Source organism: Macaca nemestrina, chromosome 1, assembly GCF_043159975.1.
Source record: "Macaca nemestrina isolate mMacNem1 chromosome 1, mMacNem.hap1, whole genome shotgun sequence".
NCBI classification, from domain to species: Eukaryota; Metazoa; Chordata; class Mammalia; order Primates; family Cercopithecidae; genus Macaca; species Macaca nemestrina.
The window spans coordinates 66,802,686-66,821,731 of record NC_092125.1 but is presented as its reverse complement, the minus strand read 5'-3'; the positions used below and the strand labels follow the sequence as shown (position 1 = coordinate 66,821,731).

The window sequence follows — 19,046 nt, the reverse complement described above, 5'->3', positions numbered from 1 at the left end:
CTGTCATGTGCTGGCACAAAAAGAAACAAAGAAATCTGATTTCTGCCTTCAAGGGTCTTCTGTCTGTCATTGATTTAGTTTAGGCTGCTATAACAGAGTGCCATAGACTGGGTGGCTTAAATAACACACTTTTTTCTCATAGTTCTGGAGGTTGGAAGTTCAACACTAGGGTTCCAGCATGGTTGGGTTCTTGCTGAAGTCCTTTTTTCTTGTTTTTACAGATGGCTGTCTTCTTGTATCCTTACATGGTGGTAGGGGAGGGGGACGGGGGAGAGAGAGAGACAGGAGGAAGCTCTCTAGTGTTTCTTCTTATAAGGCACAGATATCATTCAGGAGAGCTCAATCCTCACACCCTAACCACCTCCCAGTGGCCCCACCTCCTGATGCCGTCATATTGAGGTGTGAGATTTTAACACATGAATTTTGGGGAGACACATTCAGTCCATAGCATGTTGCCAACACTTGCTGCCTGCTAACTCCTTCGTTCTTACTCAGCCCCTATCTCAGTCTTTACTTGGCTTTTCCTGTTGACTCATTCATTTTCCACAAAACAGTCTGCAACTGATCTGATGTTGACTTTGTACCCTGTTTTGTTTCTACCCAAAGAATCCCTTTCCTGTCACACATAATCACCTAATTTACACATTTGCCCAATTGTTCATTTATCAAAAATCAAGACCCTGAGCCTACCTTGTGACAACACTGCTCTGGACACCGAGTCCATGGTGGCAAACTGCATAGCCTCTGCTGTCATAGAGCTTACTGCATTGGTATAGAGAGGTGGCCAACAAACAAAGGTATACTTATAATTATAAATTACACAAAGTGCTTAAAACAAACAAACAAACAAACAAACAAAAAAACAAAAACAAAAACAAAAAAAAACAAGCTGCCATACGAGAGAATAACAAAGAAGACAGAATTCAGTTTGGAGCCAGTCTAGGACATGACACCAATTCTAGAACTTAAAACAGGAGCAGGACCATCCAGGCAAAGGAGGGAGAGGGGTCTTTCAGGCAGAGCCCCACCTATGGAAAACCCAGAGATAGGAAAGAAGTTGGAGTGTTTTAGGGACTGAAAGAAAGGCATTGTGACAGAGACACCAAGAGAACAGCAATAAGAGATGAAGCTAGGGACTGGGAGGGGAGAAGAGGCAATGGCATAATATCCAAAGCTTTCTGAAAAGGAAACCTACTGAAGTGTTTTGACACAGGAGGGACATGTTCTAACTTATGTTTTAAAGTTCGTTTTACTGTGGGAAGAAAGGATTAGAGGCTGATAAGAATGGAAGCAGAAGGAGACTAATTAGAAAACTATTGTTACGTTACTACGGAATAAAGGTAGCTTGGACCAGGGTGAAGATGTGTGATGGAGAAGATCATAAAGTCTCTCTAGAGCAGGGCTCAGGTAAAATGCACCCTTTGCCTGTTTTTGTGAAGTTTTATTGCTACACAACTACTCTCGGTCATGTCCATATTGTCTATGGCCACTTTCTCTCTTGAATGGGAGAGATAAATAGCTACCACAGAGATCATATGGCCCGCTAAGCGAATTATTTACTTTCTGACCCCTTATAGGAAATGTTCTGCAGAGTTATGAGCTAAACAATAGCCTCAAAGGATATGCAATGTATTGTGGAAGCTAGTCAGCCTCTCTGCTCTGTGATTTGCTTAGTTGTTTTTTAAACTCTTCTTTGATGTACAATGGAAATCTCTCTTTTGACCAGCTTAAGGCCAAATAAGGAGGACTTAAGAAGAACCACAGAAGAATTGAATGAGTAGGGAAAAAAGCCAAGGTGAATTGCTACTGGAGTTAAAAGGAGCTACTGACGGTGGAAAGGAGTCAGGCCCACTGGTGTTTTCCATAACAAATATCCAAAGTAATCTGCATACCTTCAGATTTCCTTGTGGCTGCAATAGCTCTGCACATGGAACTAGCCATCTACCAAATTATTTCCTTTCTCAACAAACATCATGCACAGCCCTATTATGACTGGAAGGCTTTTTAACAAAACTGTCTGTGAAGATTGCAAAATAAACCTATGGAGCAGCCTCCTCACTACTTCCTTCTGTTTTTCCACAAATTTCTCTCTCTTTTCCACAGAGCAGGTTTGTATTTCCAAGAAGGTGCATCTTCAGGAATTCTAATAAAGAACAGCTGAATGCAGCAATCTTTGCCCTCAATACAGCCAAGTTTCAAGGAATCACTTCTCACAAATGATCTGATGTGGAGGTACTCCTTTCTCAGAATGCATCTTTCCAGTCAGGGCACTAGGTATTTTTTAATTCAAGTTAAAAGTCAGGACTCATCTTACACTTTCTACTTGAGTCTTTCCTGCAGGCTGTATCCTGTATATTAAGAGTATGTGTAGTTTATCTGTCTTTTAGGCAATAACCATCTTGTTCCCACCCAAGGTGAGAGTCCATTTTAGTTCAGGAAGAAAAATCACTTTAAATTGATCAAGAGGGAGATTGATGTGAGAAGAGAGACAGAATTCCTTAGCTAGAGGAGAGACTGACAATCCAATGAATTGAATATACACAGAAGGCCTGTTCCTGGCTAAATGGAATGCTGGGAGCTCATGCCAGGGAGAGGTGGTGAGCAGAGGGACTGGGTTGGAATCCAGGTGGCTGAATTCATGGGAGTGCGTGGCAAAATCAGGTCCTGTTCCTCTCGGGCTCAATTTCAACCTACATGACTCCTAGGGGGTCTTCTCAAAATATGGATTCTGATTCAACAGATCTGGGGTGGGTCCTGAGCTTCTGCACTTCTCACAGGCTCCCAGATGATATCCATGTTGCTAGTCCATGGACCACACTTTGAGTAGCAAGGGCATAAGGAATCTAACTGTAGAGTTCAAATGTATGTGGGGTGAAGGTTTTGAGTACAATATATGCTATGTTTATTCATTTGGAGTCTAAATCATTCATTGGTGCTCATAGGGGTTGATGATGTATGGGATTTCTAGAGTCCAGACTCAGCAAAGGAGCTACAAAGGCTTGGGAAAAATGTCAAGTTCCCTAGTGGACATGCCGGGGTCAGCTGAGAGAAACTAGATAGAGGACATTGGCTCCACCTACCCAGGAAGAAGAGTGGGTTAGCCAGCCCTGAGTCAGGGGAAGAGGAGCACCACAGAACTAAGCCTCAGACAGTGGAGGGGCTGAGAGCATGGACTTGGCTGCCAGGGAAACTGGACAGGAAACTTGGCTCCACCATTCTGAGCCTCTGTTTTTTCTTTCTGTAAAAACTTACATTATGGGCTTGTTGGGAGTACTAAGTAAGATAGTCCATGTGTTTTGGGTTCTGGTCCCTGAAAAACAGACTCTGAGATGATGATCTTTATGGAGGTGGTTTATTACACAGTGTCCCCTGGCAAAATCCATAGGGGAGAAGAGAAGTGGGACATAGAAAGGGAAGGAAGTCAAGCAAGGATGCAATATGAAGCAAAGTTCTGTGAATGTAACTTTAGCTCAGTTGTGCAAGGAAATACTGGAGAGTAAATCACAAAACTAGGGTTATCCCAAACTAGAAGCAGGGTAGCTGGAGTATTTATACTCTCACACTCATCAGTCATTAAGGGATACCCCCTGAGGGATGTAAATTCCTAAGCTCTTGCAGCTGTCTGCATATACAAGAAAAGCTAAAGTTCTGTATCCCAAGGGAAGTCCTCAGACAGAGTTGGGGACTGACTGTCCCGAAAAGAAACACATCTGAAACTGTATGCACAAATGGTAACCGGCAAAGGATTGAGGGCATCTGAGAGGTTCTCTGAGAGTATCTGCTAAATCATGGAAAGAGTTTCAGCATGGTCTGTGGCAATCTTAAACCACTGGTAAAATTTCCCTTTATTATATACAGTGTATACAAAAACATTATCTAAGAAGACAAAGAAGGACAAGAAGAGCAGGTATCTATCCCATGGCACACTGGACAGTGGGACTAGAAGAAGCAGATTATTCTGGGGTCGACTTTGCAAATGCAACACATTATTAGGGAAACTGGGATCCAGTTCCTGAGTGGCCTAAATGATCAGAAATCCCAAAGACCACTTATTACTGTTGACAGAGAAGAAAAGTCATGAAAGTTCCTTTCAGTCCTGTGATTGCTGGGCACTGATTCTGCATTGAAGATGTGTTTCTAGATGTGAGTGGCCACGCTTTATTGCTTGTGGCTTATGGAATGGATAACCTCCATGGGCTCCATTTCCTCATCTTTAAGGTAAGAGGTCCTCTAGCTCTAAAATTTTATGAACTGACAAACCACTAACTACAAGACTAACACTCCATAAATACTAAGCCGCATTCTCCACAGTCACACATCCCCAAAGTAAGGTAAATTTATTTTTCCATAAAAAGGTCCCAGAGATAGTGTATCTTTGTTTCCTGCATCTGTCCTGTGCAGGTGTACATGGTTGTCACCCAACTGGCTTCTAGTAATCCTTGTAGTTGCCTTTTGTATCCATGTGTCATATGCCTCCTGTGACTGATTATTTAACCTCTCTCTCTCTTTCTCTGTCTCACACACTCTATAAATACACACAAAGACATATATATGTACACATATGTATATATATACAAGTTTTTGGGCATAAAAAGCAGCCAAAGTATCTTCTTACTTTAATTTTAGAGATTATAGCTTTTAGGCTGACTGGGGTGGGATGGGAGGCCAAAAAAAAAAATTGCTCAGGCAGGATTCCGATGCTACTAATTACTCACCAAAATATGGATAAGACCATTTTTGTAAGCAATGAATTGGCTCATTTAAAATTCCTTTGTTTTCATTTTTAGAAGAATGAAAGAGGAAGAAGGAAGAAAGTCAAAAGGATGAAAGAACAAAAGGAGCTCCCCATAGAAAGACAGACTCTTTTGCCAGCACATTTAAGAATCTAAACGAGGCCAAGTGCCAGGCAGATAGAGGGACTCTACTTGCTGCATAGTAAATAAAACGGAGGCTGGGGGAAGCCTGCAGCAAGCAATACTTTCTGAGGGGACGACAACAGGACTTAAGAGAATTCAGACCCTGACTTTCCTGCCTCACCAGGTAACCTAGCACAGAAGGATATCTAAGAGGGTAAAATAGACTGGAATCAGACCTAGAACAGACTATCCCCTCCCAACACAGTGGGGATGGAGTAGGCATTGTGGAGACAGACCCTGCTGCAGCCAGGTGGATGGCTCCTCGTGGTCAGAGGGCTAACATCAGGCAGCAGGTGGGAGTCCAGGCCATCCGATGGTGCCAGTGAAGGTAGCAAGAAGGCTGTGACTGCTTGTTCCAGACCACAACAGGGAAAGACTCAGGGCAGGCACTAGAAGAGACCCAGACAGACAGCTGCTTGTCAGCAGGGAAGGCAGATGGGGAGGGTAAGAGTAGGAGGGCCTTCATTACATTGCTGGAGCAACGTGACATTAGGTGGGCCTGGGAACCAGCACCTCAGTCCTGGATGGCAACAGAGGGTAGAGAGGAACTGACTGGAGGCAGGTTGTTGAGTAGGAAACTGTAGCAATTTCTTACTGCCATAACGAAGTACCACAAACTTGTCACTTACAATTACAGAAATGTATCCTCTCACTGTTCTGAAGATTAGAAGTCTGAAATCAAGATACCAGCAAAGTTGGTTCCTTCTGGCGACTCTGAGTGAGAATCTGCTCCATGCTTCTCTGCTGGCTGCTGGTGGTTGCTGACAATCCTTGGTGTCTCTGGGCATGCAGGTGCATCACCCTAATCTCTGCCTCTGTCATCATGTGATGTTCTCTCTAAGAGCCTCTGCCTCTGTTTTCTCTTCTTATAAAGACATCAGTCATGGGAACAGGGCCCACCCTAATGCAGTATGATCTTATCTTAGATTAATAAGTTACATCTTCGAAGGCCCTGTATTAGCCGGGGTTCTGTAGAGAAATGGAGCCAATAGGAGATTGTGCACGCACGCACACACACACAAGCACACACACACAATTTATTATAAGGAACTGGCTCACACAATTATGAAGGCTGAGAGGTCCCAAGATCTGCAGTTGGCAAGCTAGAAACCCGGGGGTGCTGATGTGCTATTCAATCTGAGTCTGAAGTCCTGAAATCCAAGAAAGCCAGTGCTATAAGTTTCAATCCAAAAGCCAGGAGCCTTGACACGCAAAAAGAGCAGATGTTTCAGTTTGAGTCCATATGCCAGGAAAGATCAATGTCCCAGTTCAAAGCAGCCAGGCAGGAGGAGTTCCCTCTTATTGCAGTAGGGTTTGCCTTTTTGTTCTATCCAGGCCTTCAACTGATTAGATTAAGGTCACCCACATTACAGAGGGCAATCTGCTTTAGTTATAAATATATATACAAAGAGATTTATCATAAGAATTAGCTCATGTGATTTTGGAAGCTGAGAAGCCCCACAGTCTGCCATCTGTGAGCTAGAGATCCAGGAAAGCCAGTGATAGAATTCTTTTAGAGTTTGATGGCCTGAGAACCAGAGAGAATGATGGTGTAAGTCCCATTCTGGGTCTGAAGGCCCAAGAACCAGAAGCACAGATGTCTGAGGGCAGGAGAAGAAAGACGTTTCAGCTCTAGAAGACAGAGCAAATTTATCCTTCCTCTGCCTTTGTGTTCTATCTGGGCCTTCAATATATTAGATGCTGCCCACCTGCATTAGTGAGAGTGTTCTTTTTCACTCAGTCTACCAATTCAAATACTAATCTCTTCCATAAACACATTCACAAACACACGCTGAAATAATGTTTGACCAGATATCTGGTCTATCCTTTAACCCAGTTGAGTTGACACATAAAATTCATCATCACTGTCTCTATTTCCAAATAAAGTCTGAGGTTCTGGGTGAACACTAATATGAGGGAGGCACACTATGTAACCTAGTACGGTTCCCAAAAGAGACTGAGGCTCCAGGGAACAATATCAAAACATCTGAATAGAACTAGGGCATGAGTTTGTGCTCTGGTCATGGGAGGAGCCTGAACAAGTCAAATTATAATAATATGATACATATGGAAAAATTGTGGTTCTAGAGCTGATGATGAAAGCCAAGCCATGTTTCAAGAAGTAACCTCAATAGTCAGTTCATGTGTTTAGCTTTAACCACATTCCAGCTCCTACTGGAGAGTCCTATTTAAACTAGCACACCTCCTCTTCCTCTCCAAGCTTCTGGTTCAACTAAGGAAAGGTATTTCCCCTTACCACCCCTCCTGTCCTCACAAGAATCACTTCTGTACTGAGCTATCTCTTCTAATCTGAGAATGTCAGGTTGTAGGAGAATGTGAGAGTCACTGTTTTAATGTAATCTCACCTATTGTATGTGAAGAGACTGGGGTTGGGCATTAGGGTACCATTGGAAATGCTGATATATGCTTTCATACCAGACTTGGTTGGAATTTTGTATTATTTTATAAATTATACGACATGCCTGAGATTCTGAGAAAGTTTGTACCTTAGGAAAGACATAGATGAAGACTTTGAATCTGTCAAGGAAAGGAATACAAAACTTACCTACTCAACAACTTTGACAAGCTAGCGGTGTCAACATCAATCAATAAAGTCGGGAACAATTGGGGAGAAGGATTGACTTATTAGTCTAGGCGTGTGGATGTGGAGATGAAAAGCTGAGATGATGTTCTGGGGAGAAGCAGATATAGGCACCAGGAGCAAAGACCTCTGAGAGACCAAACTCAAATAGTTCAGACAAATTCAGAAACTCAGATGTCTAAGTTCATTTGTCAAGTGAACACCAATAAATCCAGAAGTCATAGGAGGGACTCAAGAGTCTCTGAGAGGCAGGCCACCTCCCATGTGGGAACAAGCAGATCATTGGCCAGGAAACTACCCAGGCTTCATCCAGGGAGTCTTCTTTTTGCCTACTAGATGTGGACTTTCTGGTTAATTCATGTCCATCCTGAGCAGCTACTACTGTACAAAAATCACAATTAAATGATTATTCCTTTGTGATTTAATTTTCCTCTAGCCAGCTGGGTGGGCTAATGGTAGATAAAACAAAATAGAATGAGGAGACAAGAAAAAACAAGAGCTCATTTTTAAGATGGCATGTGTAATCTAATGTTAAAAATAAAAATATATAGCCGGGCATGGTGGCTCATGCCTGTAATCCCAGCACTTTGGGAGGCCGAGGCGGGCAGATTACCTGAGGTTGGGAATTCGAGACCAGCCTGACCAACATGGTGAAACCTCATCTCTTAAAAATACAAAATTAGCCTGGTATGGTGGCTCATGTCTTTAATCCCAGCCACTCAGGAGGCTGAGGCAGGAGGGTCGCTTGAATCTGAGAGGCAGAGGTTGCAGTGAGCCAAGATCGCACCATTGCACTCCAGCCTGAGCAATAAGAGTGAAACTCTATCTCAAAAAATTAAATAAATAAAAATAACATATATATATATATATATATATGTCTGTATATTTAAAGACTTCACAAAAATATTATCAATTGGCTGGACGCGGTGGTGCACACCTGTAATCCCAGCATTTTGGGAGGCTCAGGCAGGCAGATCACTTGAGACCAGGAGTTTGAGACCAGCCTGGCCAACATGGCAAAAACCTATCTCTACTAAAAATACAGAAATTAGCCGGGGATGGTGGCGCACACCTATAGTCCCAGAATTGCTTGAACCCAGGAGGTGGAGGTTGTGGTGAGATGAGATCACATCACTGCACTGCAGCCTGGGTGACAGAGTAAGACTCTGTCTCAAAAAAAAAAAAAAAAAAAAAAAAAAGAAAGAAAGAAAGAAATATGTATCAATTCACTCCCTTCCATTTGGACCTCTTTCATTTTCTCATCAGCTCTAGTCTGCCTTTCTTTGAATGTTTTCAGTCCGTTAGGAGTAGTTACAATGTTAATGTCACGATAATACCTATTAGTTTATAAAACACCTATTTATGTTACTTGATCCTTTCAATGGCCCTGTGATGTAAGAATTAGTGTTAACTCACTTTACAGAGGAGAAATCAAGTTGTAGCAAGAAGGAAGTTCAGCCAGGACTGGTATCTGAGACTACTGGATTGCAAATTCAATGCTATTTCCACACACCACACGCCACCGCAGTGGAGGAGAAGAACCTTGAAAAAGAACTTTTGTCAGTTTTAGAGTTGGTGGTGATTATTTTTCACTCTGCCTCAAGGCAGAGCTCAGATAAACCCCTGATGGCAAAGTTGTTAGGACCAGAAGGGCTCGAACTCAGACTTGCCTCTGCTTCTGAAGGCACCAGGACAACCGAACTCAGAAAGAGCTCTGTTGCCTTCATCACTTAATTAACTGAGCGTCACACTCCATTTACTGTTGTCTCCAAGACACTGGCAATTGTGTGGCTTTCTTGGCTTTTCATTCCATGAAAGGCTCTTTCATCCCAGCTCCTCCGGCCCCTGGGGAGCTGGATGGGAAGGGAAGAAAGAGGTGTAACAGGACTCTGTGAACACGGCTCTGTATTGTGCTCCACTGTGATATCCTGCTTTCTATCGCTTTCTATTTCTGGCTAAGTCCCTGGACAGCTACCTGAATGAAACATATGGAATGTTTTTTAATCCTATCATTACTCACCGAGGTATGGAAGTCACAACTCTGGCACCTCACTGCCTCACTCATTTAAAATGCCTTTTGCTATTTTTTTAAGTGAGAGAAGAAAAGAAAAGAGTAGAAAGAGAGAGAACAAACTCAGTCAATGAAGAAACAAAAGTGAGTCCCTGGGGCTAGCAAGAGACATTGCCAAATCTTCGGAGACTTCCACACACTGACAAAAATGTGGAAGCAACACAACATGCGTCACATACAGGCGCCGAGGAGCACACAGGAGCCAAAGCTATAAAAAACTTGCTCTAAAATTTCAGAGAAGTGAAATTCTCTTCTCAAAGGTGTTGAGAACTGGCCCCGGCAGCCTCCCAAGCTTTAGTAAAAGAAGCATGAAATGGCTGTCAGAGATGAAATGCCTATAAAAATTTGTTAAACTGCAAAGACAGGAACTATATCTTTTTAGCTTTTACTCCATAGCATTGAACACAAAAATACTTCTGGGCTGGGACCTTGAGCAGGGTAGCACGGGAGTGAATTTGATCCAGGCTACAGAAGGATTTTGCTGGCTTTCTAAACTATTGGGTAAAGAAAGCAGGTGAGTCTCGGCATCCTGCGGCACAAACCTGTGTGGAACCATGATGACAATGCACCCCATTCTTGGGTAGAAGTTCCCATGACACCAAGCTTGCGTGCCCACACTTCTTCCCTGACTCCCCCTCCCATCTGCTCTTCTCTCTTCACTCACTCTGGCTGCATGGAAAACACAAGAGCAGAAGTAGTACTCTCAGCCCTTATTTCAAATACCCGTTATGATTCATCTCAAGATTGCAGACACTTGGACCATCTTCTGATGTGGATGAGAAGACAGGGGAAATGGGGCTGAGAGGAAGGAATAGAATTGGAACCTAGTTATGTTGGGCCCCTGGCTTATTTTTAATTCAATTCCAACTGCCATAAAGAAGAAAATGAGTAGACTTTACTCCTGTCCATTTCACCCTGTAGACCTCCTGTCCCTCAGTCCTCCATATTCCAGGAGTGACACTTGTATTTACCTCTGCCGACAGTGGAGTCTTGATACAAAAGGTCCTTTTGAAAGTGGATATGCAACAGCTTAGCAAGAGTTCAAAACTAAGGACTTTGAAGGAACTGATGACTGTTTTTTAAGGGTCTGAGAATATTTATGTGTCCTTGATGCTGGTAGAGGGAGTCATCTCCTTTCAGTTGGCCAAGAGTAATAACCAGTCTGCTTAAAGGTTCATGAATAAGAAATTGTATGTAATCTCTGTGCTATGAATTATGCACAGACTGTGGACAGAAAAGAGGTCAGCTACTTCCCACTTGACTCACCTCTACTGAGTTCACCTTTGCTTCCAACATCCCTGGGTGGCAGCACCCATCATGTCCGCTTCAGTCTATTGACAAGAAATTGATCAGGAAAAGAAGTCTGCTAAGATCAAACATCCTTGACTTTGGTGAACTCATATAATTCGTGTTTTTTTTTTTTTTTTTTTTTTTTTTGGACAGAGTCTCACTCTGTTACCCAGGCTGTAGTGCAAAGCCACAATCACAGCTCACTGCAGCCTCAACCTCCTAGGCTCAAGCAATCCTCCTACCTCAGCTTCCCTAGTAGCTGGGACTACAGGCACACACTGCCAATCTTGGCTAATGTTTGTATTTTTGTAGAGACAGGGCTTTGCCATGTTGCTCAAACTGGTCTTGAACTCATGAGCTCAAGTGATCTGCCTGCCCTGGCCTCTCAAAGTTCTGGGATTATAGGCACGAGCCACCTCATCTGGCCTCATATAACTCTTAAAATTTCTTTCCTTCGATAACAATTTCTAATCACCTTAATGAATTGCTACTTCACAACTCCTGACAGAGATTTCAAATGGCAACTCTCAGTTGTTAGTCAAGGGAAAAATAAGGAAAATGGAAAAGAAGCCAATTAAGAATGAAATAGACAGAGAAAAAGAGAGAAATGAAAATATCTTATATAATGACCAGTAAATATATCTTTTATAAGCATCTGGAATTGGAGTAACATTCAACTGCCACCTCAGAAAGTAGTGTTTCTAAATCCTTTGAATAAATGTGAGTGGCTATATCTTACTCCTCAGTGAGCCACATTGTCCACAAAAATATTATAGTCTGACCCCCTCCCATTTCAGCTCTGATAATAAGCTGAGTGTCTCAGCCACAGTGGGAAGCTGTATACATTGTTCTCCGATGCCCAAGACTGATCAGCTGGTTTAGGCTATGTCACTAGCACAAGCACTCCAAGCAACACTCATTCATAGTCTCAGGACCCTCAGGAAACCAGGGCCATAGGCCATCACCTATTGGATCAAGTTTGTCATACATTCTCCAGCAGATATAACTCTTTCTTCTACTACTGCTTTTCTCTCTAGACAACATTAGAGTGGAGAGAGACAAATGACGCCTGTTAAATTATCATATCCTTGGAATATTTTAGCACTATATATAATTCCAGGAATCATTTTATCCTCCCTTGCCTCTAGGTAGAACTTTTCCTATATGGTCTCAAAACAACAAGACCTGTTTATATTTTTAAACATAAGATAAAGGAGGGAAGGATTACTACTTGGGGGTATCTAATATGTGCCAAATACTATATTGAACTTTCTCTCTGGTCGTTGAGACAGGAATGAGTTTAGAATTGTGGAAACTAAATTCTGAGTGCCAAATTATTTGCCCTGATCCCACAGCTAAAACATCTTAGTGTTTGGAACTTCACTGGTATTGTGTCAAAGTTCATGTACATTACAAAATGCTATGGCCTTTCCCCCTAGGGAGTTCTCAACCTTGCTTGGAAGTCTATGCTGGTGTGTGTTTTACCATCTAAAAAAAAAAAAAGTATCTCACCTATATCCTCTCTGTTAGCAAGTTAATGCTTCTCACTTCTCGCTCTCCTCTGATTTATCTCCAATACATCTTTTAAAATTAAATGACATTTCAACCTTTAGGGGAAATGCCATCTAATCCCTTTAGGACGATTGCTCCTATTAGCTCATCATTCCAGGCATTGATGAGGATAGCATTAGGGTTAGGACACTGAAGCATAATGACAAGGGTAAAAGGAGGAAGAGTTCTGCCTCATTGCCAAAAGCAGAATGTTCCCTCTTGAAAATATCTTTTTATAAATTCAGGTCCAATAAGCTATATTATCTATACCCCACACTGTAATCCACTCCTGTCTCCCAAGAGCTCCCCATTACATATTGAATATTTGAATGGGGGTTGCTTTAAAGCCTTTCATTATCAAATAGTGTTAGGGGAGCAGTGTGTAATGAGGAAATTGGCATGCATCCCAGAGTGATCTGAGGGGCTGGGATTCAGAATGCTAAGCCACCATTCAAAATGTAAGTAATTAAAATTAATTAAAAATCATTAAACAAACCTTCACTTTTGCAATTTCAAGGTACAACCCAAGTCACCAGAGCTCATAAAAGACGTGTGCACTGTCGCATCTATGTGAAGTATTTCCATGACCCGAGCATTGACTACAGGACTGTGCTGGAGGAAGCTGGATCAAGGTACCAAGGTGAGTCAAAAGCCAGTTATATAAAACATGAATAGAAATATAAGTACATGCCCATGCATATGAGTCCCAGACTTACATGACAACAATTGACCCACTCACTCTCTAATCATCAATCAACAGTATTTACTCTGTTACTCTCCAGCGCCCAGCATTCCCTAAGGGTTCTGTCATTTCAGCAGCATATAGAGCATCAGACCTCACCTCAAGTTGCTTATCATCCAATTTAGATTGGCAGGGAGAGGGAAGATAGACAAGAAGCCAAGAATAACAGCATAGAAAGATGCATCATTCAGTCATTCAACACACATTATAGAACATCTAGTAAAAGGCAAGCATTGTACATGTGAATACAGAGTCCTTGCCTTCAATGACTGCAACCTGCTAAATACAATCAGTACTAGTTGAGGGATAAAGTGTACCACACTCATGGATTTAAGAATGAGCATAGTGTGTGTTTAGAGTAGGCTGACTACTCCCCAGCAATTCTGTGACAGTAAAATGACATACAAAGATCAAATAAAGGAAAACTTTCAGAATCAGGAAATCCTTCTTCATGATCGCTTCTGAGAGGATTGGAATTCAGCATCATAAATTTTTTGGCTGGTCAGTGTGGCTCACGCCTATAATCCCAGCACTTTGAGAGGCCAAGGTGGGCAGATTGCCAGAGCTCAGGAGTTACCAGCCTGGCCAAGATGATGAAACCCCATCTCTACTAAAAATACAAAAATGAACTAGGCGTGATGGCGTGCACCTGTAATTCCAGCTACTTGGGAGGCTGAGGCATGAAAATTGCTTAAGCCTAGAAGGTGGAAGTTGCAGTGAGCCAAGATCATGCCACTGCACTCCAGCCCATGTGGCAGAGTAAGACCGCCTCCAAGAAAAAAAAATTAAATTAAAATCTATGTATATTTTATAGGCATATATATATATAGGCAAGACTTGACTTCTGCAGGTTATGCCCTCCGTCTCAGGACCACAAGTAAATGAGAAAATTAATTATATGATTTCTGCACTGTCTTCACGTTCAAGTGTTATCACTGTCTCTTCCTCATTCCATCGTAGACAGATACAGGAGGGTCTCCAGAAACCCTAGAGCTGAATGGAACCCTGTCTGGAAGACATACACTAGAAACTAGGCCTAGAATTATCCAAAGGGTGGTTGAAATCAAGGGTTAAAGTTTGGCTCAAGATAAGGAAGAATCTTCTAATAATTAAAACTGACCATCCAAAAGGAAATGGGATGCTCTATGGTATAGTTAGTGATTTCTGTGTCTTTGAAATAATCAGGTGGTAGCTAGAAGACCACTGTCAGGAATGCAATAAAAGCATTTTCTGCACAAAGAAAGAAAAAATGATGACATTATCTCAAGTTGCTTTACAACTCTCAGGTTCTTTGAGTCTTTGACATGCTCAAAATTATATTTTGAGAGAGCTTGGCCTATCTCCTGGAACATTCTGCTTCAATTTCAGCATCTTTCTCTCTCCTTTTTCCTGTTCAATTTCTTTATACTTCTGTGTTAATATTTTTTGTTTGCTAGGGGTTTCTATCAAAAAGAAAAAATAACATATAAGAACCATTTGTCTCCTTAAGTAATAGCTCTTCAATTGTTTGAAAGTAGTCATTATTTCCATTCCCCAATCCTTTATTCTCTTCTTCAGAATAAATCTGCCTGGCTTTTTTTTTTAACAGAGACTGTAGTTTGATTTCTAGATTTTCCAGATTCTCCAACCTGTATAAAGAATATACTCATCTGGACCACATGTCCTCAGTATAATGAATGTGATAACACTTGAACATGAGGCAAATTCAAGAACTGAACCTTAGTTTTGGCCTCTAGATTGTGGAAAATTTGAGGACAAGACTGAATTAAGTGTTAAGAAAAGTTTTGAATGCAGGACTCTTCCCAGAAGCAAAGAGACAAACGCCTGTGCCTCTCACTTTATAATACGTGTTGGGGAGATCTTGCTGTTGTCAGGGTCTTCCTACAAGGCCCTGCAGGGGAGCTGGTGCCTGTGAGCCTCTCCTGCCTTGTGAGGAGGGGACCTAGAAGATAGGATACCTGCTTCTTGATGCAAACCTCAAAAGTATATATATATATATTTTTGTTGTTGTTGTTGAGATAGGGTTGTGCTATATCACTCAGGCTGGAGTGCAGTGGCATGATTTCAGCTCACCACAACCTCCACCTCCCAGGTTCAAGCCATTCTCCTGCCTCAGCCTCCCAAGTAGCTGGGATTACAGGTGCATACCACCACACCCAGCTAATTTTTGTATTTTGAGTAGAGACGGGGTTTCACCATGTTGGCCAGGCTGATCTTGAACTCCTGACCTCGTGATCCACCTGCCTCAGCCTCCCAAAGTGCTGGGATTGCAGGCGTGAGCCACCGTGCCTGGCCCTCAAAAGCATTTTTAAGGTGCATTTGCCTTTTCATGCTCTGTAATCCCCATGCCCTTGGACCACTTCTTCTCTAAAAGGGAATTCAACTTATTTTAATACCTTTATGAGCTGAATTTATGATAGTCACTTTATGAGTGAACTTTATGTGTCACTGAAAAAAGGATATGTTGAGGTCCTAAGCCCCAGTAACTCAAAATGTGACCTCATTTGGAAATAGGGTTGTTGCAGATATGACTAGTTAAATTAAGATCATAGTGGAGTTGGGTGAGCCCCTAATTCAATATGACTGTTATCCTCTATGAAGAGAGCCAGGTAAAGACAGAGACACTTGGAGAATGCCACGTGAAGGTGGAGCATCAGAATAATACATCTACAAGCTGAGGAATGCCAAACACTGCAGGCAACACCAGCAGCTAGAAAGCAGGAAGAAAAAAGTCCCCTACTTTTTCTTGTAGGTGTATGAGGGAACATTACCCTTTGAACACCTTGATTTGGAACTACCAGCCTCCAGAACTGTAAAACAACAAATTTTTTTTTTAAAGCCACCTAATTTGTGATATTTTGTTATGGTAGTACTGGGAAACTAATACAGTAAACCTTCCCATGATGGTCTTCTTTACATAGAAACAGGATTTCCACTTTCTTCCAAGGTCCTGTCAGAGGGCTGAGGGTGAACAAGACATTGGCAGGTGGTGTATCCTGCTTTGGGTCTCATCTTCTGTGTTACTGCAACAGGATTCTCCCAAATCTTGAGAATATTGGCAGAGAAGAGAGCAGGAATGAGTGTCAGGGGAAGCTGGTACTATATTAAGCTGATCTTAATTTGATGAACATAGCCACCTTAATGTTTTGGATTTGAGTCTAGCTTTCTGTAAAATGGAAACAATACTCTTGTTCTACTTTCTACCCTTCTTGCAATTACTTCTTATTGGTAACGTGAGGGAATAAAAAAATGACAAAAACTCTGAGCTGCTCAGACAAGAGTACAAGCGAATCTAACCCAGTCTGGCAGAAGTAGTAGCAGCAGCAGCAAAGTAGGACTTCTCTCAGAAAAGGCCAGGAACCAGAGCCAGGCCAGAAGAATGGCCCTGGAACACCAGGGAAAGCAGAAAGTGCCCATTGGTACCATGAATCCAGGGAAGGAAGCCAGTTCAGACTTCAGCATGTGAGCCCAGCCATGAGAGAGCAGGCATGGTGTGCACTCCAGGTCAGTAAGTCCAGGTTAGCAGATAGCTATACAGCTAGGCATGGGCCTGATCAAAAGCAATGACAGGCTACACAAGCAGAACAAATGGAACAAAGTGGAGGGTTTGGAGACAAGCCAACTCCAAGACAGCAACTGGGGTTCTATGAGAGAAAACTGGGTTGAACCACTGCTCCTCAGGCAGAATTGTTTGCCTTCTGCTCACGTTTGTTTTTTAATTTCAATTTTTGTAGGTACACAGTATGTGTATTTATTTATGGGGTATAGGAGATGTTTTGAAACAGGCATGCAATGTGAAATAAGCATATCATGGAGAATGGGGTATCTCTCCCCTCAAGCATATATCCTTCAAGTTGCAAACAATTCAATTACACTCTAAGTTATTTTAAAAGGCACAATTAAGTGATTATTGACTATTGTCTGTTGTGCTATCAAATAGTAGGTCTTATTCATTCTTTCCATCTATTATTTTGTACCCATTAGCCATCCTTACCTCCCTCTGCCACCCTCCCACTCCCCTTCCCAGCCTCTGTGACCATGCTTCTACTCTCTATGTCCATGAGTTCAATTGTTTTGATTTTTAGATACCACAAATAGGTGAGAACATGCAGTTTTGTCTTTATGTGCTTGGCTTATTTCTCTTAACGTAATGATCTCCAGTTCCATCCATATTGTTGCAAATGACTGGTTCTCATTTTTTTATGACTGAATAGTACTCCATTGTGTATATGTACCACATTTTATTTACCCATTCTTCCATTGATGGTCACTTATGCTATTTCCAAATCTTAGCTAGTGTAAATAGTGTTGCAGCAAACACAAGTGCAGATATCTCTTTCATATGCTGATTTCCTTTCTTAGGGTTATATACCAAGAAGTGAGATTGCTGGATCATATGGTAGCTCAATTTTTAGTTTTAGTTTTTTGAGGAATGTTCAGACTGTTATTCATAGTGGTTGTAAAAATCTACATTCCCACCAATAGTATACAAGAGTTGCCTTTTCTCCACACCTTTACCAGCATTCATTATTGCCTGTCTTTTGGTATGAGCCATTTTAACTGGGATGAGATAATGTCTCATTGTACTTTTGATTTGCATTTCTCTGATGATCAATGATATTGACCATCTTTTCATATGCCTGTTTGCCATTTGTGCATCTTCTTTTCAGAAATGTTTGTTCAAATCTTCTGCTCATTTTTTGGTCAAATTTTTAGATTTTTTCCTATAGAGTTGTTTAAGCTCCTTATATATTCTGGTCATTAATATACTTTCTCTCATTTCTGTGGGTTGTCTCTTCACTTTATTGATTGTATCTTTTGCCGTGCAAAAGCTTTTTAACTTGATATGACCCCTTTTGTCTATTTTTGCTTTGGTTGCTTGTGCTTGTGGGGTATTGGTCAAGAAATTTTTGCCCAGATCAATGTCCCAGAGATTTTCTCCAATGTTTTCTTATAGTAGTTTCATAGTTTAAGGCCTCAGATTTTAGTCTGTAATCCATTTTTGTTTGATTTTTGTATGTGGTGAGAGATGGGGGTCTAGTTTCATTCTTCTGCATATGAATATCCAGTTTTCCCAGCACCATTTATTGAAGGGACTCTTTTACCCAGTTTATATTATTGGCATCTTTGTCAAAAATGAGTTCGGTGTAGCTGTGTGGATTTGTTTCTGGGTTCTCTATTCTGTTCCATTTGTCTATGAGTCTGTTTTTATACCAGTACCATGCTATCGTGGTTACTATAGTTCTGTAGCATAATTAGAAGTCATATAATGTGATTCCTTCTGTTTTATTCTTTTTGCTTAAGATAGCTTTGGAAATTCTGGGTCTTTTTTGGTTCCATATAAATTTTAGAATTTTTTTTATTTCTGTGAAGAATGTTATTGGTATTTTCATAGGGATTGCATTGTTAACATATAAATATGCTACTGATTTTTGTATGTTGATTTTGTATTCTGCAACTTTACTGATTTTTTTTTCAGTTCAATAGTTTTTTTGAGGAATCTAAGTTTTTCAAAATATAAAATCATATCATCTGCAAACAAGGATAATTTGACTTCTTTCTCTTTAATTTGGATGCACTTTATATCTTTCTCTTGCCTGATTGCCTTAGCTAGAACTTCCAGTACTATTTTGAATAACAGTGGTGACAGTGAGAACCCATGCTGTGTTCCAGATCTTAGAGAAAAGGCTTTCATTTTTTTCCTATTCAGTGTGATACTAACTGTGGGTCTGTCATATATGGCTGTTAATATGTTTGGGTATGCTCCTTCTACACCCAGTTTTTAGAGGGTTTTTATTATGAAGGGATGTTAAATTTTATCAAATGCTTTTTCAGCATCAGTTGAAATGATCATACAGTTTTTATCCTTCATGT

At 41.3% G+C, this 19,046-nt stretch overlaps 1 long non-coding RNA gene across 1 annotated transcript; it reads left to right on the top strand.

The window, feature by feature from the left end:
* Nucleotides 1-3,947: 3,947 nt before the first annotated feature.
* Nucleotides 3,948-13,064, top strand: LOC105484887 (uncharacterized). The gene is made up of 4 exons (XR_989273.3): nucleotides 3,948-4,218; nucleotides 4,788-5,040; nucleotides 5,554-5,708; nucleotides 12,948-13,064. It is a non-coding gene; the product is annotated as an uncharacterized lncRNA (long non-coding RNA).
* The last annotated feature ends 5,982 nt before the right edge of the window (nucleotides 13,065-19,046 follow it).